Consider the following 18,258-nt stretch of genomic DNA (forward strand, 5'->3'; position numbering starts at 1 on the left):
TGGCGATATCTCCGTAAAGCATCATGGTTCATAGTAAAGGAATCTGTCAGCAGGTTTTTGCTATGTAATTTGACAGAAGCATGATGTAGGAGCACAGACCCAGATTCCAGCGATGTACCACTTATTTGGCTACTTGATGTAGTTTTGATAGAATCCCTGTTTTCCCAACTGCAGGTCTAGCAGAGCTCAGAATGCGGAGCTGTGCATAATCCCGCCCACATCCCTTATTGACAACTTCCTGCATACACTACATTGGCAGAAAGCTGCCAATCAGAGGTGGGGGCGGGGTTACACAGATTAACCTGACGGGCCTGCACGTGAGACCTGGTCAGGCAGTGATACTCTCCTGTTGATAAAACACTGATTGTATTGAAAGCCCCCAATGTATAATAAGAGGGTATCGGACGGACACTCTTAAAATACAAGTCCTACAGAAAACATGGAGTTCATGTCCAAAACAAGTATTTAAAAATATATTTTTATTAAACAATCTTGCAAAACATGACAAACATATATCATTAAAACAGCTTATCTAGGATAGGGTGCATGGAGAGCTTCTGTGTAACAACTATGGACACACAAAAACCAAATCAGGACCAGCTGGGCAGGCTGGCATCAAAGAATTAAAGCCCATTGAAGCTGTATACTGTGGCAAGAAAGTGTATAGTGCAAAAAATGAAAGTGCAAATCCTACAAGCCAGAGATCAGACTGGGGAGAGTGTGTGACACTCTACCTGTACCCTCCAGCCCAACTACACTACCCCAACAACAGCTAACAACGAAGCTCAGACGGCAGCTGGCTTACCCATAAGGCCTGCTGGTGTGGGTCCACACAGCCCCGACGCACGTTTCAGTATTAGGCTGCCGTCACACTAGCAGTATTTGGTCAGTATTTTACATCAGTATTTGTAAGCCAAAACCAGGAGTGGAACAATTAGAGGAAGAGTATAATAGAAACATATGCACCACTTCTGCATTTATCACCCACTCCTGGTTTTGGCTTACAAATACTGATGTAAAATACTGACCAAATACTGCTAGTGTGACGGCAGCCTTAAAATGTGTCAGATATATCACAGCGCCTCATGTTTGATAAATCTGGTGTGTATGTACACTATCTAGTCCAAGTTTATACAACTTATAAGTTGGCTTACTTTGTCAAATTATGGCACATCTTTTGGGGCGCATAGGCTCATATGATAAGCCACACCCCTCCCAGCCAGACCACTCCCATTTCCAGCAAAATCATTCCCCTGAAGGGCAAGATGTCGGCAGTCTCTAAAACGCACAATAAAGTCCAAGTCCTTTAAGATGGTCTTTTGGCACAAATTAGTCCAGAATTCTAGCAGTTTCAGCTTTATAAACCATTTTTACGGCTGATACACATGAGTCCACTGGACTATTCCCTATTAACAGAGGTCAGGGGAAAGAAGGATTGGGCATGTTGGATTTCAACATGCCTTATCCTCGTTCCAATGAAAGGTATAACACTGACTGGTTATATCTGATGGTAGCAACTTTTTCCCACCTTCCAATAAAAGATGCGATTGGCAGAATGTGTGTATAAATGGGAGGAATAACTGCGGCAGACAGTTATTTAAGGTGTATGGTCACCTTTACATTATACTAAACCTGCTTGATGGCGGCCAAAAAACCATCCTGCATTTATAATTGAGGTCTAGAGGTGGCGCTGTTGCTCTCATAACAAGACATGTTCCTTCCGGTATACAACAAATGATGATGCCTTAAAATAAAAGATGAGAACGTTTTCTTCTACGGCGGATGCTTTGCTGCAGATATACTGTATGTTTCTGCACAGATTTTCTAGCTGAAGTCAATATGTAGTAATCACGGCCATTCATGCTCAGGACTTCTTTAATAAGGAGTAAGTCCAAGCAAGAATCTGAACTGAGGATCACCCATAAATTCCATGTTGGTTAACACCTTATGAACCTACACAGCACACATTGCAATGCAATTTATACAGAGGTTTTCAAAGAATAGGCATTTTTAATAGGGCAAATATGGCTCTGCTCCAATGGGTTAATTTTCCCATAAAATCTTTATGAGCTGTTGAGAACTGGCTGCAAACTGAAGGTAAATCATTAGAGAAGATGGCAAATACACGGAAAGTGGAGTAGATGGTATAGGCTGGGCAGTAAAGTCAGTGCATTGCATAATTAGACTTAATCATAGATAGAAACGCACAACCTTACAATATACATGATGGAAGAAAATGGCTGAAAATTCAGAGCGATATTATGGAAGGTGAAGAACAGTGCAGAAAATGTTCACATATGTCCCTCCTTCAAGTACTCTGTCCATACCCCTTCAATTACAATGTGAGTGGTACTCACAACTTGTCCATAAACATTGTAAATCAGATAGAGCACAACCGAAAACCTAACATGGTAAGCCATGGAGCGCCTATAACAAGTGTCCTCCAGAGGGTGCGCCCAAAAATAGTGCAACCCACAAGGGTCAGCCAAAGAGTGCACCCAAAAACAGTGATAGCAAAAACACTGTGAGCCAAAGAGTGCACACACAGTGTCAGCCAAAGAGTGCACACACAGTGTCAGCCAAAGAGTGCACAGTGTCAGCCAAAGAGTGCACAGTGTCAGCCAAAGAGTGCATAGTGTCAGCCAAAGAGTGCACACACAGTGTCAGCCAGAGTGCAGTGTCAGCCAAAGAGTGCACAGTGTCAGCCAAAGAGTGCATAGTGTCAGCCAAAGAGTGCACGCACAGTGTCAGCCAGAGTGCATAGTGTCAGCCAAAGAGTGCACAGTGTCAGCCAAAGAGTGCAAACACAGTGTCAGCCAAAGAGTGCACACACAGTGTCAGCCAAAGAGTGCACAGTGTCAGCCAAAGAGTGCACAGTGTCAGCCAAAGAGTGCACAGTGTCAGCCAAAGAGTGCACAGTGTCAGCCAAAGAGTGCAAACACAGTGTCAGCCAAAGAGTGCAAACACAGTGTCAGCCAAAGAGTGCAAACACAGTGTCAGCCAAAGAGTGCAAACACAGTGTCAGCCAAAGAGTGCAAACACAGTGTCAGCCAAAGAGTGCACACACAGTGTCAGCCAAAGAGTGCACACACAGTGTCAGCCAAAGAGTGCACACACAGTGTCAGCCAAAGAGTGCACACACAGTGTCAGCCAAAGAGTGCACACACAGTGTCAGCCAAAGAGTGCACACAGTGTCAGCCAAAGAGTGCACCCAAAAACAGTGATAGCAAAAACACTGTGAGCCAAAGAGTGAACACACAGTGTCAGCCAAAGAGTGCACACAGTGTCAGCCAAAGGGTGCACACACAATGTCAGCCAAAGAGTGCACACAGTGTCAGCCAAAGAGTGCACACACACAGTGTCAGCCAAAGAGTGCAGTGTCAGCCAAAGAGTGTACACACAGTGTCAGCCAAAGAGTGCACACACAGTGTCAGCTAAAGAGTGCGCACACAGTGTCAGCTAAAGAGTGCGCACACACAGTGCCAGCCAAAGAGTGCACACAGTGTCAGCCAAAGAGTGCACACACAGTGTCAGCCAAAGAGTGCACACACACAGTGTCAGCCAAAGAGTGCAGTGTCAGCCAAAGAGTGCACAGTGTCAGCCAAAGAGTGTACACACAGTGTCAGCCAAAGAGTGTACACACAGTGTCAGCCAAAGAGTGCAGTGTCAGCCAAAGAGTGCACAGTGTCAGCCAAAGAGTGCACAGTGTCAGCCAAAGAGTGTACACACAGTGTCAGCCAAAGAGTGCACACAGTGTCAGCTAAAGAGTGCACACAGTGTCAGCTAAAGAGTGCGCACAGTGTCAGCCAAAGAGTGCACAGTGTCAGTCAAAGAGTGCAACCAAGAATAGTGTCAGCCAGAGAGTGCACTCACAACTAGTGACAGTGAGACTACCAATTAACCATGTCAGACAGAGTGTGACTATAGCTGGCCAGAGTGCACCTATAAACATAATCAGCCAGAGAATGCAGACAATACTAGTGGCACCAGGCGAATGTGGCTACAGTGTTCACCCAAGTGACCCATAACAAGTGTCAGGTAGAAAGTGCACACATTATTAGTATCAGCCAGAAAGCACACACACAAATAGCGTCAGCCAGCATGTGTGCCCATAAACATTGCCAGTCATTGTGCACCTACAAACTGAGAGTGCTCCTATAAAGTCAGCCTGAGCGTGCGCCTATTAAAACTGTCAGACACTGGGCGTATAAACAGTTGATGCCCAAAAGATACCATTCAAAGTATACGCTAATTAAAGGGAATCTGTCACCAGGTTTTTGCTGCCCCATCTCTAAGGAAGTGACCTGCTGACGTTGATCAATCTTGAGCAAAAGGTGTTATGAAGGGGAAAAAATGAACACACTATAAATCAGCTTAGAGAAGGTTTTCTCCTGTGTGAGACATGTAATGACGGACTGCCCTGCTCTCTGAAGGGACTCTGTAGTACAGAGCAGAGCTATTACAACTACTTCCAGCTTTCATCTCAGGACAGTCAGTATTTCCCTTCCCCCCAGACTGACTGCTGTGAGATGAAAGTGTTTGTAATCACACTTAGCTCTGCTTTATGCTACACAGTAAGTGCAGATATCACTGAGGACAGCTGTCTGCCATTAAATGTCTCGCATAGGAGAAAGTCTGCACTAAGCTTACAGAGAGAGAGTTCTCTTTTTTGATCCACTGCATGACGCCTCCTAATTATGATTGATCTACCTCATATAGGGGAAAAAGTACATGACCGTTGGATTTATCATAAATTCTAATCTAAACTGTATAAGCTAAATAACTTTATAAGGTCTTCTTTAAAGGGACTGGACTGTGGCCAAGTGGTCTACTCTTGGCTAATCAGGCTACGAGGGGACTCCAATATTACATATCTTGTGTGGCTATATCTGTATGTTTTCCTATATGGTCAAAATCAGGGGACAATTAGAAGAATTCCAACATGGATGTCGCATGTCACCCCAGAGGGAAACATTAAGGGCACCTACTAGATGGAATAATGTGGCTATTTTAAATAGGCTTCGTGGACGACCCCAAGTGCGGCCCTCGCCCAACACCTACTGTGGCGGTTAATGTCAGCCATCTTTATATAATTTTAGGGAACCCTTTTATGTTCTTGGATGATGTTATTTAGCTATATTAGATATTGAGGATTACTTTTTTTTCCAGCTTAGTTTACAAGTTTACCGTCATTATCGCGGCTCTAAAATTCCACTTATAACTTGTTTCTCCAATACAACAGGTTTTTTTTTTTTTTTTTTGGGGGGGGGGGGGATAGTTATTAATTTATTAATAAGCTTTGCTTTATTATACAGATAAAGTGCTAGAATTATCTTGTTGGCTCGCGGTTATATCAGCTAGCTCTATATTAGCGGGTGATTTAGATTGAAGGTTTCAGTAAATCAATTATGTTGGCGGAGGACGCAATCATTCTTGTTCTGGTCTACTGCCCCAGTAATATAAATGTAAAAAAATATATATATAACTAATATAAATGTTGTCAAAACGAAGTGTGATAGTGGCACCATTTATCATGTGCGCGTCGTTTTTACGTAGCGCTTATTATATAACTATAAAGTAACAAATAACTAGAATAAATAGGAGTTGTTCTACCCTGCGTGTTGGGCTATCGGAGTCATAGGGATGTGTGCAGCCGGCCGCCGTCATCAACTGGAGAAACCCAATGTCTACTGTAACTCATCGGGTGCTGGGGGGCCTGTTGTGTGAAGGATCCAGAACAGAGCCTTATATATGGCAAAAATGATCTCTCCTGACACATCAGTTTTAGAAGACATTTAAAGGGGTATTATCCTTATCATAAATGGGTAAAACTGCAAATAATCCACTTTCTCAAGAAAAAAGGGATTTTTAACTCTATAATTTGCAGCTCGTTGTCTAGATTTCCTAGGAAAAGCATGCAGCATTTGTAAGCGCTTTGCTACAGAGCTTGTAAGTGCTGCTCTGAAGCCGGCAGGATCCCCGGCGATCTACCGACGTTGCAAAGGCAAATCTGTCCCTGCTTGCAGCATAGGAAAAAAAAAGCACGCAGTTCGGACCAGCAGCGCGACCATGCCGCTGGTCTGAAAGGTCAATTGTCATGGACGTACCACTCTCTGGCAAACAGCAAGCCAGAAAACTGGTGAGTGACATGCTGCTCAAGATAAAAAATGAAAAAAGCCCTTTAAAGCCCCCGGAGCACTTTTTTTTTTTAGAGTTCTGATCCTTTATTAGTCCTCCTGGAAACATATTAATACATGAACAACTGGATACTACAGTTTCCTTGTCCCAGCGTAACACAGGACACACCTTATTGACAAGGAGAACTATATATGTTGTTAAATTTTTCAATTATTTCCAGGAGGAACAACAGAGGGATGGTGCAATGCAAAATTCTAAGAAAAAGGTACCCAGAATTAACGCGCACGTCAAGAGTACTTTTTGGGTGACAACCATTGTGACTACCACCGTAGCAAGCCCTTTAATTTGCCTACCAAGAATCCTGGATGGCAAATCTGCCAGTAAATTACGCTCCACTCCAATGTACGAGCATGGGCAACTAGAGAGAAATATGCCATTCACATGTATGAAGAATAAATGTAGTAAAAAAGTAAATATCTGAGATATTAAAAAAACCCAGAATGTCCAATTGTTATTGTATTTTCTGGATGTTTGAGGCTTCTTTAGCCTAACGGACGATTGACTAAATGGCCGATTGTCGCCCGATTTCACCTGACGATCACAGGCATTTTGTTAAACATGTCTCCAGGTAAAACAGATTTTCTTAGTAACGTATGAAATCCATAAGAAAGGCTTTCCTGTTACGCCAAGCACAATCCTGGGGTGAAGTGCACCGCGTCCGAGAAGAAAACAGGTCATGGTCTAAATTGCCATGAGAAAGGCCCGAACCTCCAAACATATTACTTTTACTATTAAATGCAACGTAAAAGTAATCATGGGTCATTACTGCCCACTATGCTCATCAGCGCTGCCAGCATGTCAAGTGAAGAGTTATTAAGGGGAGCGCAGGATTGATTAATGCGCTCACATAAAGAACACTTTAATTATTTCTGTGACATTCAATTTTCTTTACAAGTCATTCTGTTCTTCACAGCCGACGGTTCTGCTGTTGGCAGACAGAAAGATTTCGTTCTCCTGAAATCACCGCCAGGGCGGGCATTTTAACCCCTTACAGCCTGGCAGGCAAAAAGCGCCTCTAGGCACGAATATATATGCATTATAATGAGTGAGGGACTCTTACTGCAGGAATGGATCAGACTTTTTCTTTTTTTTTTTATCGCATAGATAGATTTTTTTTATAACTACCGATTTTCATTTTTTTCTGATTTGATAAATGTCTAGCTGTACTAGTGGTCCATTTGAGAAAAAAGGATCGTGCATGTCAAAATCCAGCATGCCCCATCCTTCTTTCCTCAAATCGGTCTATTCACGTTTAGGGACTGAGATAAGAGGCCCATTCTAGGTTTAGTTTTGGGTATGCCTGACTATAATGCAGCTTTATCTTTTTACCACTGATTTAATTTTGTGCATTTCATTGCACCAACATACTATAGATCTGACTTTCAGAATTGTATTGTAAATAACTTAATGAATATACATATGTGTATATACGGTACATACATTTGGTGGCTACCCCTAGTATTGTTTTCTTTATTATTTTGTGTCTCTCATCGGCCTCCCCTTGCTTTTATTGCTTCTTGACTTTAAATTAACTTTTCATTTTTATTGAATACCTGTGTGCTTCAATTAAATATTTACTGTTTATATACATTAGTTTAATTTCTGTTTATTATGGAGTAACACTTATATGATATTTTATTATTGTTATTTTCATCTTCGGCATGTGCTGCAGATTGTAGAAGATACTTGATGTAAGATGCCAGGGCCTGCACAACCACAGAGAAGCAGAGGACTGGTCGACTACCTTTAAAAGTGGCTGACCACCACAAGGATATTGATGACATATCTTCAAGGTGGATCACAAATACCAGGTCGGGGTCAGTCTGACACTCGGCACTCCCACCAATCACTTTTTATGGAGTTGAGCTGGATTCTAGATACAACCCACGGACATGTTGCGTAAAAAAAACGCCAGAAGAAAGCGCCAATGTTTTTCTAATCCTCTATACTCTCACATTTTGACATAAGTCATAAGAAGTTCTAAGTTATAAATGTAAACTTTTAACAGGCAGTCATTATTTAAGCTGCAAATGACAATATGTAGTAATTTTCAGTCCATGCTAATGATTAAGAATGGAGATTTGTGCTCTAGTAGATATAGATGCTAAAAGAGTCATCTATGTACTGATCTGATGAGATTTTATAAAATATACCAGCATAGCGGACAATTACATGCATTTGTCATTTCACCCAAAAATCATGGTGTAAGGTTGCAGCAGAACGTGTCCTGCGTGGAGTGTATGTGTCACCAAGGCCTTGGTGATGTTAAACCTGGAAATAAGGCTCCAGTAAGTGCTGAGAGGTTGGTTTAATGGAGCAGCATGGGTCCAGGTTTCAGGAATGGCTCGCAGAAGATGGGTGGGACCGGTCGTTCCCATCCTCCAATCTGACAGGTGCAGCTGATTTAAAAGTGCAGGTGAGCTGTTCACAAGAGGCTGTGTGTGTAAGGGAGAAAGACCTTGTGTGTGCTGCGCAGACCCTGCAAAGGTTTGAGTGTAGAGGTGGAAACACCTTTCAGACTTTGGTCTATGGGAACCTGATTGGAGTATATGAACTATTTGTTATGTTCTTCCTTTGTGTGCTGGAGAAGGCACTTGTTAGTTTTCCTTTGGAAGACTTTTGGACTTTAACAAATATTCCTGTTTGATTAAGAAACTGCTTCCTGTTCCTACCTCACGTGCTGCCAAAGATTGGAATCCCCACAATGGTCACGCAGCTCTCACCCTCTACAACAAATTAACACTGCTTTGTATGCACATGCCATCTTTTATATCCAGGAACTGTCCCAGATTCTCATGCTCTGTAACATGTTCTTCACTCATTTACAGTGAGCAGTTGTTCTTCATCAGCATCCTGCCAGCATTAATGGTGCAGGACAACCGCCTCACTGTCCAGCATGCCCTTTTTCCGACATTGTTCAGGGACATGCCTGCCTTGAACTGAACTGAAAACCTGCCTCTCTGTGATGCTTTTGTGCAGGAAAGCAACAGCAGAGTGACAAAGACCTGTCCCCACATCTGTAAAGGGACGAAAATCTGCCCCCACTTCCCGCTGAAAGACAAAGGTCCACCCCATCGTCCTGTGGAGACAAAAAAAACACCCCCACTCCCTTTATAGAGACGTAGACCCACCCCCTTCATGTACAAAGACCCACCCCCATTTCCTTTAGAACGACAAAGACTCACCCCCTTCATGTATATAAACCCACCCCCACTTCCTGTCAAGACAAAGACTCGCCCCACTTCCTTTAGAGCGACAAAAACTCACCCCCTTCATGTAGAAAGATTCACCCCTACTTCCTGTAGAGAGACAAAGCCTCACCCCTACTTGCTGTAGAGACAAAGCCTCACCCCTACTTCCTGTAGAGACAAAGCCTCACCCCTACTTCCTGTAGAGAGACAAAGCGTCACCCCTACTTCCTGTAGAGACACAAAGCCTCACCCCTACTTCCTGTAGAGACACAAAGCCTCACCCCTATTTCCTGCAGAGACACAAAGCCTCACCCCTACTTCCTGTAGAGACACAAAGCCTCACCCCTACTTCCTGTAGAGACACAAAGCCTCACCCCTACTTCCTGTAGAGAGACAAAGCCTCACCCCTACTTGCTGTAGACACAAAGCCTCACCCCTACTTCCTGTAGAGACAAAGCCTCACCCCTACTTCCTGTAGAGACAAAGCCTCACCCCTACTTCCTGTAGAGAGACAAAGCCTCACCCCTACTTCCTGTAGAGACACAAAGCCTCACCCCTACTTCCTGTAGAGACACAAAGCCTCACCCCTATTTCCTGCAGAGACACAAAGCCTCACCCCTACTTCCTGTAGACACAAAGCCTCACCCCTACTTCCTGTAGAGACACAAAGCCTCACCCCTACTTCCTGTAGACAAAGCCTCACCCCTACTTCCTGTAGAGACACAAAGCCTCACCCCTACTTCCTGTAGACAAAGCCTCACCCCTACTTCCTGTAGAGACACAAAGCCTCACCCCTACTTCCTGTAGACAAAGCCTCACCCCTACTTCCTGTAGACAAAGCCTCACCCCTACTTCCTGGTGAAAGACATTCTGCAGTGATTTCTGGCCAACAAGATAACAGAAAATGTGAATTGGCACACAGTACATTTTGCACATTTACAGCTCTGGCAAAAATTAAGAGACGACTACATCAAAACCCTGTCATGGGCAGCCCAATCTCCAGACCAGAACCCCATTGAAAACCTCTGGAATGTAATGAAGAGGATGATGGATAGTCACAAGCCATCAAACACAGAAGAACTGCTTACATTTTTGTACCAGGAGCAGTGTGAAAGACTGGTGGAAAGCATGCCAAGACGCCTGAAAGCTGTGATTAAAGATCATGGTTATTCCACAAAATATTGATTTCTGAACTCTTCCTGAGTTAAAACATTAGTATTGTTGTTTCTAAATGATTGTGAACTTGTTTTCTTTGCATTATTTGAGGTCTGAAAGCACTGGAGTTTTTTTTTTTTTTTTTAATTTTGACCATTTTTGTTTGTCAGAAAAAAATACAAAATGTTTTTCTTGGAAATTCGGAGATGTTGTCAGAAGTTTATAGAATAAAAGAACAATTTACATTTTAATCAAAAATATACCTATAAGAGAAAAATCAGACAAACTGAACATGTTGCAGTGGTCTCTTAATTTTTGCCAGACCTGTATATCATTACAGCAGTTAGTCATTCAGGGTTAATATACATTTCATTCATATTATTGCTGAATTACAGCAATGGGATTTCTCAGCCTGTCAAATACTTCTACTTTCTCTGGGTTTTGAACCTGTGTTACGTGCCATGTTTCTTAGCGGGTCTGGCACTGTGCTGAGGAGTTCCTTGTCTTTGGGACAATGCTCTACACAAACAGCTCATCTCAAGTTGCTGACGGTGAACTCACTAAAAAATCCAAAAATAAAGGAGAATACCATTGTTCTCTAGGAATGACAGGGTTAACCCTTGTAGGGCTCTTAAGTAACCATATGGCTCTTACAAGATTTCCACATCGTGCTAGAATTTTTATTGGCAACAGCTTGTCTGTTTTACTCCTTAACGTTTGTACGACCTCAAAACCGCAAGGTTTAAATTAAAAGTTCGAGCTTCTCTGAAGAATGTAGCAGCCTCCCAAGAAGCCAGAGGGTGATGGCAGCCAAATCCTCAGCCTCTGGGTTCTTCTATTTCAATGTGCAAACAAAACAATTTCAATCCTGGCTGTATATACTAATGATTTCAGGAACAACAATCTCCACCCTTAGGCTATGTGCACACGTAGGAAATGTGGTGCAGAATTTTCTGAACTAAATCTGCATCTCCTGGCAGAATCCGCAGGTGTGCGTGTTTTATGCATTTTTAGTGCGGAAATGATGCGGATTTTGTGCAGTTTTTACCACTTCAGATTTCTATTAATGGAGGGGTGCAGAAACCCTGCAGAAACGCACAAAAGAAGTGACATGCACTTTGAAATCTGCAGCCTTTCTGCGCGGATTTTTCTGCACCATGTGCACAGCTTCTTTTTTTCACATTGATTTACATTGCACTGTAAATCACAGTGCATATCTGCAGCAGAAAAATCAGCTGCAGAACTGCACTAATTCTACACTAAATCTGCATCGTGTGCACATACCCTTAGGCTGGTTTCACACTTGCGTTTTAAAACGCATGCGTTTTTTAAAAAAACGCATGGTGGAAAAACGCATGTAAACGCGTGCAAACGCTGCATTTTTTAGACGCATGCGTTTTTGGATGTGGTGAAAACAACGCGGCGTTTTGACGCGTTTACATGCGTTTTTTCATGCGTTTGCGTTTTTTAAACGCATGATGAGAAGTGTGTGTCAGCTGCCAGTCATCAAAATCAAGTAAAAATCCCACTATAAACAGAAAAAGCTAGGGTTAGGGATCCTAACCCTAACGGGATCCTAACCCTAACCCTAAAGGGATCCTAACCCTAACCCTAGGGATCCTAACCCTAGGGATCCTAACCCTACCCCTAAAGGGATCCTAACCCTAACCTTTAGGGTTAGGATCCCTAGGGTTAGGGTTACGATCCCTAGGGTTAGGGGTAGGGTTAGGATCCCTAGGGTTAGGGGTAGGGTTAGGATCCCTTTAGGGTTAGGGTTAGGATCCCTTTATCACCTTTATGGTGGGGGGTGGCATATTAGTGTGTTTTCTGTTTTTTTTTCTATAAAAACGCATGCGTTTTTAATGCAACCAAACGCATGTGCTTAAAAACGCATGCGTTTCCATTGACTCCAATGCATTTTTTGCCGCAAAAAACCCGCATACGAACACATGCGTTTTTTTGCATAAAAAAAAAACGCCTCTGAAAATTACTACATGTTGCATTTCTGCAAAAGAACGCATGCAGCAAAAAAACGCATGCGGTCAAAAACGCGACCAAACGCGTATAAAAAAAACGCATGCGTTTTTAATGTTAAACATAGGAAAAAAAACGCATGCGTTTTTTTGCGGTACAAACGCTGCAGATAAAAACACAAGTGTGAAACCAGCCTTAGACCTTCTTCCACTGATTCGCTTTAAATCGACTTTAAACATTGAGAAGATTGGCTTTATTTATGTCATGCATTGCTTTTCTTCTCCATTAACATCCAAAGCAAGAAAATATTACGTGTTACATGATTGTTACACAATTACAGCTGCACTGAAAGCTCATCAAACTTTCAAAATCAACCAGCTAAAATACTATGTTTACTTTAGGTGTGACTGGAGGAAGAAAGTATGATATTAAGCAATATTTTTTGTGAAGACTGACAGCGCTCCGAGCGCTGCCCTACTTGAGTCGCCAGTCCTGCACGATCACACTGACATGCAGGAGACAAACAGGCTTATACACAGTGTGGATGCGTTCTCATCCCGCTCTCCTGTCTGCAGCAAGCAGGAGCTGCAGACAGGAGAGAAGGATAAGAACACCCCCACACTGTCAGTATGTGTATACGAGCTTGTTTGGCTCCTGCAATGTCAGTACATACGGGCTCTCAACCCTCTCGCCTATCTGCAGTGCACGTACGTCACTGTGAGTCTGTGTGCAGTGAGTAGATGCTGCAGACAGGAGAGAAGGATAAGAACGCCCCCACACTAAAGGTACCTTCACACTGAGCGACTTTAGAACGATAACGATAGCGATCCGTGACGTTGCAGCGTCCTGGATAGCGATATCGTTGTGTTTGACACGTAGCAGCGATGAGGATCCTGCTGTGACATCGTTGGTCGGAGCTAGAAGGCCAGAACTTTATTTCGTCGCTGGATCACCCGCTGTCATCGCTGAATCGGCGTGTGTGAAGCCGATTCAGCGATGTCTTCACCAGGGTAAACATCGGGTTACTAAGCGCAGGGCCGCGCTTAGTAACCCGATATTTACCCTGGTTACCATTGTAAATGTAAAAAAAACCAAACACTACATACTTACATTCCGGTGTCTGTCGCGTCCCCCGGCGTTCTGCTTCCCTGCACTGTGAGCGCCGGCTGGCCGTAAAGCAGAGCACAGCGGTGACGTCACCGCTCTGCTTTACGGTCGGCGCTTACACAGTGCAGGGAAGCAGAACGCCATTTTTCTGCCCAACTAAACAAGTAAAATCTATATTGCAAGTATTTTATAAGGGGCAAGTCCTTATAGTACTGTATAAGAAGTAGAAATTGTGTTTTGAGAGCTACTGACTCCCTTTAAAAAAATAAACGCAAGATGAAAACAATTTTGAACAGAAAAGTAACATTCCTTAATATGGCAGTGGAATAGTCACTTAAATCTAAAAAGAATACGTTAATCATTCCTTTATAGGAAGGACTAATAATAGAGAGGAGCGAGGACTAAAATGCTCAGGTGCTCGTTACTTGAACCAAGCAATTTCTAATGCTCGGGTGCTCGTTTCGAGTAACGAGTATAATGGGAGTCAATGGGAAATCCGAGCGTTTTTCCAGCAGACCCTACACGGAGGTCTGGCAGGGCAGTGAAAATGCTCAGATGAATGGAAAAAGTGCTGAATGGAAGGACAACAGCATGGCAGAGACCCATGGAATCATCTTTGACTCCCAGTTCGCTGCTGAGAATAAAAGTGGCACACTTTTACTCCACTTTACGGACTGACAAAAAAAATTCAAAAATCGACAAAAAGTTAGGAGTTTACAGGAAAAAAAAATTTAAGAAACATTTTTTTCTGCATCATGACTTGACTTGTAGATAAGGCTAAATTGAAAAAGGATTTAAAAAAAATAAATAAAATTTAAGTAAACCAAAATTTAATTTTTTTCATAAAAAAATTGGAAATTTCAGTGTAATTTATGAAGGAAGTGCCAAAATTAGGGATTCAGATATATTGTGTATTAAATATAATGGAGGGCGTCATACAAATTCTGTTCAAATTGTCGTGTAGTGGTACACCTAGGCTCATAAAGGCTATGCACAAAATACAAATCCTGCCCAAAATTATACCTTGAAGGGTGCCTCATAAAAAAATTTCAGAAAGTGTTCTTGTGGTACCTATAAACTCATAAAGGCTTTGCACAAACTGCAGAGACATGAAAAAAATTATAAGTAGGGTCATCCATAGACTCTGGAATGTAACACCTGGGAGCCTCATTCAACTATTGAACATTAAAAACACTTTATGTGCTGCTGTCATCGGGTGGTGTGGAAAAGTGGGGTTTAATCCAGGCTTAGTTCATTGTTATCAGAGTAAACATTTCAGCACTTTTTGTTGACCGGTGAAAGTACGTGACTGTTATGACACATTAAAAACCTGCTTAGACAAGACGCTAGCAGCAGGGCAGCACAATACCTTCAATGCATAGAGGGACAGCTCATGGTAGGTGTCCAGCTTTGAAACCCAATAGGTGAAAGTTCAGCAGAATTAGGGAGCACGCTGGTTTTGTTGACGAGGTAATGCGTGATCATCTTTAAAAAATTGTTCCCTCCTTGTTAAAAATACCCAGTTATCAGGGAATGGACGATGGGAGGGTGTCATGAAACTGGCCCAGGCATTTGACAGTGTACCCCTGCATCTGCTGTGTGCCTCCCTTGCCCCTCTTCTTTGGTTGGGCAAGGAAACGTGCCCCCTGCCGCTAAAGTTGTCTAATGGGAATTTATTCAACATATTTTCCACAATGGCCTACTGGTTTTAGAAGCCATCTCTCCCTCAGTAAGGAGAGCTGCAAAGTTCTCCATGTAGCGTGGCTCGAGCAGGGTGAACAACCACTACTCTTTTTACTGCAAAAAGAATGTGGTATGAGGGTCCCTACAGCCAACACTTCATTGCCTCCACCATGATAACTACTCTCCTTCTCTTCCTCCTCATTCCCCTTCACAGCCCGTCCGTGTAGGTTAGACGGCATGAAGCTTTTGTGGGTACTAGCCTCTTTTATGCCATCACATACCATAGAAGAGAAGCAGGACAAAAGGCACAGCTGTATGACCTCGGGTTGATGAAGCTGCACAGAGAGAGTACTGAGGGACCAAATTTGTACACCTGTAGGAGCAGGCCAATACACACACACACACACACACACACACACACACACACACACACATATATATATATATATATATAAGATTTTTTTTTTTTTATTTAAAACCAACAAAATTTCACACAAACCAAGTTCTACAGTATATGTGACAATATTCAATTTTTGAACAACCAAATTTCTAAACCTGTAGCAGCCCAATTTTTTGACTTGTTGTGAAGGTTATATACCACCAAAATGTACCCCAGAACGCGTAACACTATGGATGAACAATAGAACTCCGAAAATTTCTTGAAAATTTTTTTTGATGGCTATATACCACCGAAATGTACCCCAGAAAACATAGTACTCTATGGATGAGTAATTGAATGAAGATGATTTTTTTTGTGCTTTTTTGAGCGCTATATATCACCGAAATATACCTCAGAAGAAGTAATACACTATGGATGAGTAATTGATGTCAGAATTATTTTCCAATGCTTTTTTTTTGTTTTACATACCACCATAATGTAACAATAGCTGCATTCAACTGTGTGGATGACTAATTGAATCCAGAAAAATGTATTTAAAGTAAATATTTTTAAAGCGTAGTTGCTGTACTCCTACACTCATAAAGGCTTTGCACAAAGTATAAAGCCAGGAAAAAATTATAACAAGGGTAATACAGTAATCCTCTTCAGGTGTCCGCTTCTTCTTCTCCTTCCTCAGGAAGCTGGGGGGACTGCCTCTATCTGAATTCTGGAACCCGATTTCCAGGTGCTTGGGCTGTAAGTGACCCGGCTTCTGGTAATGCCAGAGCCCCCGACATATAAAAATGGTCGACAGCCCCCTGTGTCATCCGCACCATCGCCTGTTCCCACATAGGATATGGGGAACCCCAAGGACAGTATAATCTCCAGGGAGTGTAGTAGCCCCATCTCAAGCCCCACTGAGGAGATTCTCCCAGACCCGTTCATTCCTCAAGAAGGGTTCATTCTGCTCCCTTCCTTCTGGGAACAAAACCACCGCATACCAGTGATGTTGACCCTCCGTTTTGAGGAAGGTGACCCTGGCCCCAGCCGTCAGCTTTTGCAGCCTTTGAGGCAAGTGATCCTTCTCTACTGCCCGATGGTTGAACGAAATATGATGACGGGTCCAATCTCTTCGATGGACCCCCTTCTGTGCTGCTGGTCGTACATAACGACCACCCCCCAGGATGCCAACCATCGGTACCTTGAGGCTAGCGGGCCCGATGGCATTTCTCCAGCCCTAGTCCTGGCTTGCCTCCTTGTCTCTTCCGACCAGTCTAGACTCCGCAGTTCGCTCACCAGTTCCTGGATTCTGGCTCTCCCATCCACAGTCCGCAGGAACCCCAGCGGTGAAGGCTGCGGCCTGGGATCGGGACTTGGTGGTTCCAGGAAAACTACTGGATGAGGACCACAGGCTCCTTTGACCTCTGCTGTTGCGCAAGCTTCCTCTGGCTCCAATATTCCTCCGGTCACTATCTCAGAAGTCTTGCGTAATTCTGCCATCTTTGTCGCTCACTATGGATGACTAACTGAACACAGAAAATTATTTTAAAGCTTTTTTGAAGCGTTATATATCACGGAAATGTACCCCAGAGCACAGAATACTGCATGGGTAAATAATTTAATTGACAAAAATTTTTCAATGCTTTTTTGGTGTTATATAACAGCAAAATGTACCACAAAGCATGTCATTCTCGATGGATCACAATATATTACATTTTTTCACACACACACACACACACACACACACACACACACAAAAAACAGCAACTGCCGCAGCCATAGATATAGCAACGGACTGCAAAGCCCTAATCCCTGCCTACAGATTTCAGCCACTGTCCCTACTCCTACCTCTAGACTAAGGGTATGTGCACATGTCAGGATTTCTTGCAGAAATTTTCCTGACAAACACCGGACATTTCTGCCAGAAATCCGCATGCGCTTTTACCACGATTTTACTGCGTTTTTGACGCGTTTTTTGTGCGTTTTTTCCCAAATGCATAGAATTGCGGGAAAAACGCAGAAAATCCGCAAAAATAATGAACATGCTCATTTTTTTTACCGCAATGCGTTTTTTTTGCGGAAAAAAACGCATCCATGTGCACAAAACATGCAGAATGCATTCTAAATGATAGAGTGCATAATGTAAAAAAAACCTGAACGTGTGCACATAGCCTAAATGTAGAATGTATGTGACACAAACATCAAAGTAAAGATTAGCCCTTATAAGAGCTTTTAGTCTGATGGTTCAAATTCAGCACCAGTATCAACACTTCAGGAGTCTGATTCGTTATACTGTGCACACACAGGCATGGACAAGCACGCTCTCCCTCCAATACGAAGTGTCACAGAGTTTTGCAATGGAGTCAGTTTGCCAAGCCTCACGGCGCCTGTTTTTTTGTAAACCATGATTACGTCAATCACAGTAATGCCACTACGAAGATGGCTACAGTCTTACAGTGACTGGCAATAAACATAAGGATGAATGACCTTGGGGAATTCAAAACATCCAACACCGCGGAGACACCATCACGTGTTTCTCAACGCAAGCAATAAATAGCCAGGTCTTTCACC

At 42.9% G+C, this 18,258-nt stretch overlaps 1 protein-coding gene across 3 annotated transcripts in view; it reads right to left on the reverse strand.

Annotated features, from left to right (window-relative positions):
• The window catches only part of ATF2 (activating transcription factor 2), a 97,046-nt gene that overhangs the window by 24,184 nt on the left and 54,604 nt on the right, over window positions 1–18,258 (reverse strand). The gene's annotated exons all lie outside the window — the stretch shown is intronic.

The sequence above is a fragment of the Ranitomeya imitator genome, chromosome 7 (assembly GCF_032444005.1).
Source record: "Ranitomeya imitator isolate aRanImi1 chromosome 7, aRanImi1.pri, whole genome shotgun sequence".
Taxonomy (NCBI): domain Eukaryota; kingdom Metazoa; phylum Chordata; class Amphibia; order Anura; family Dendrobatidae; genus Ranitomeya; species Ranitomeya imitator.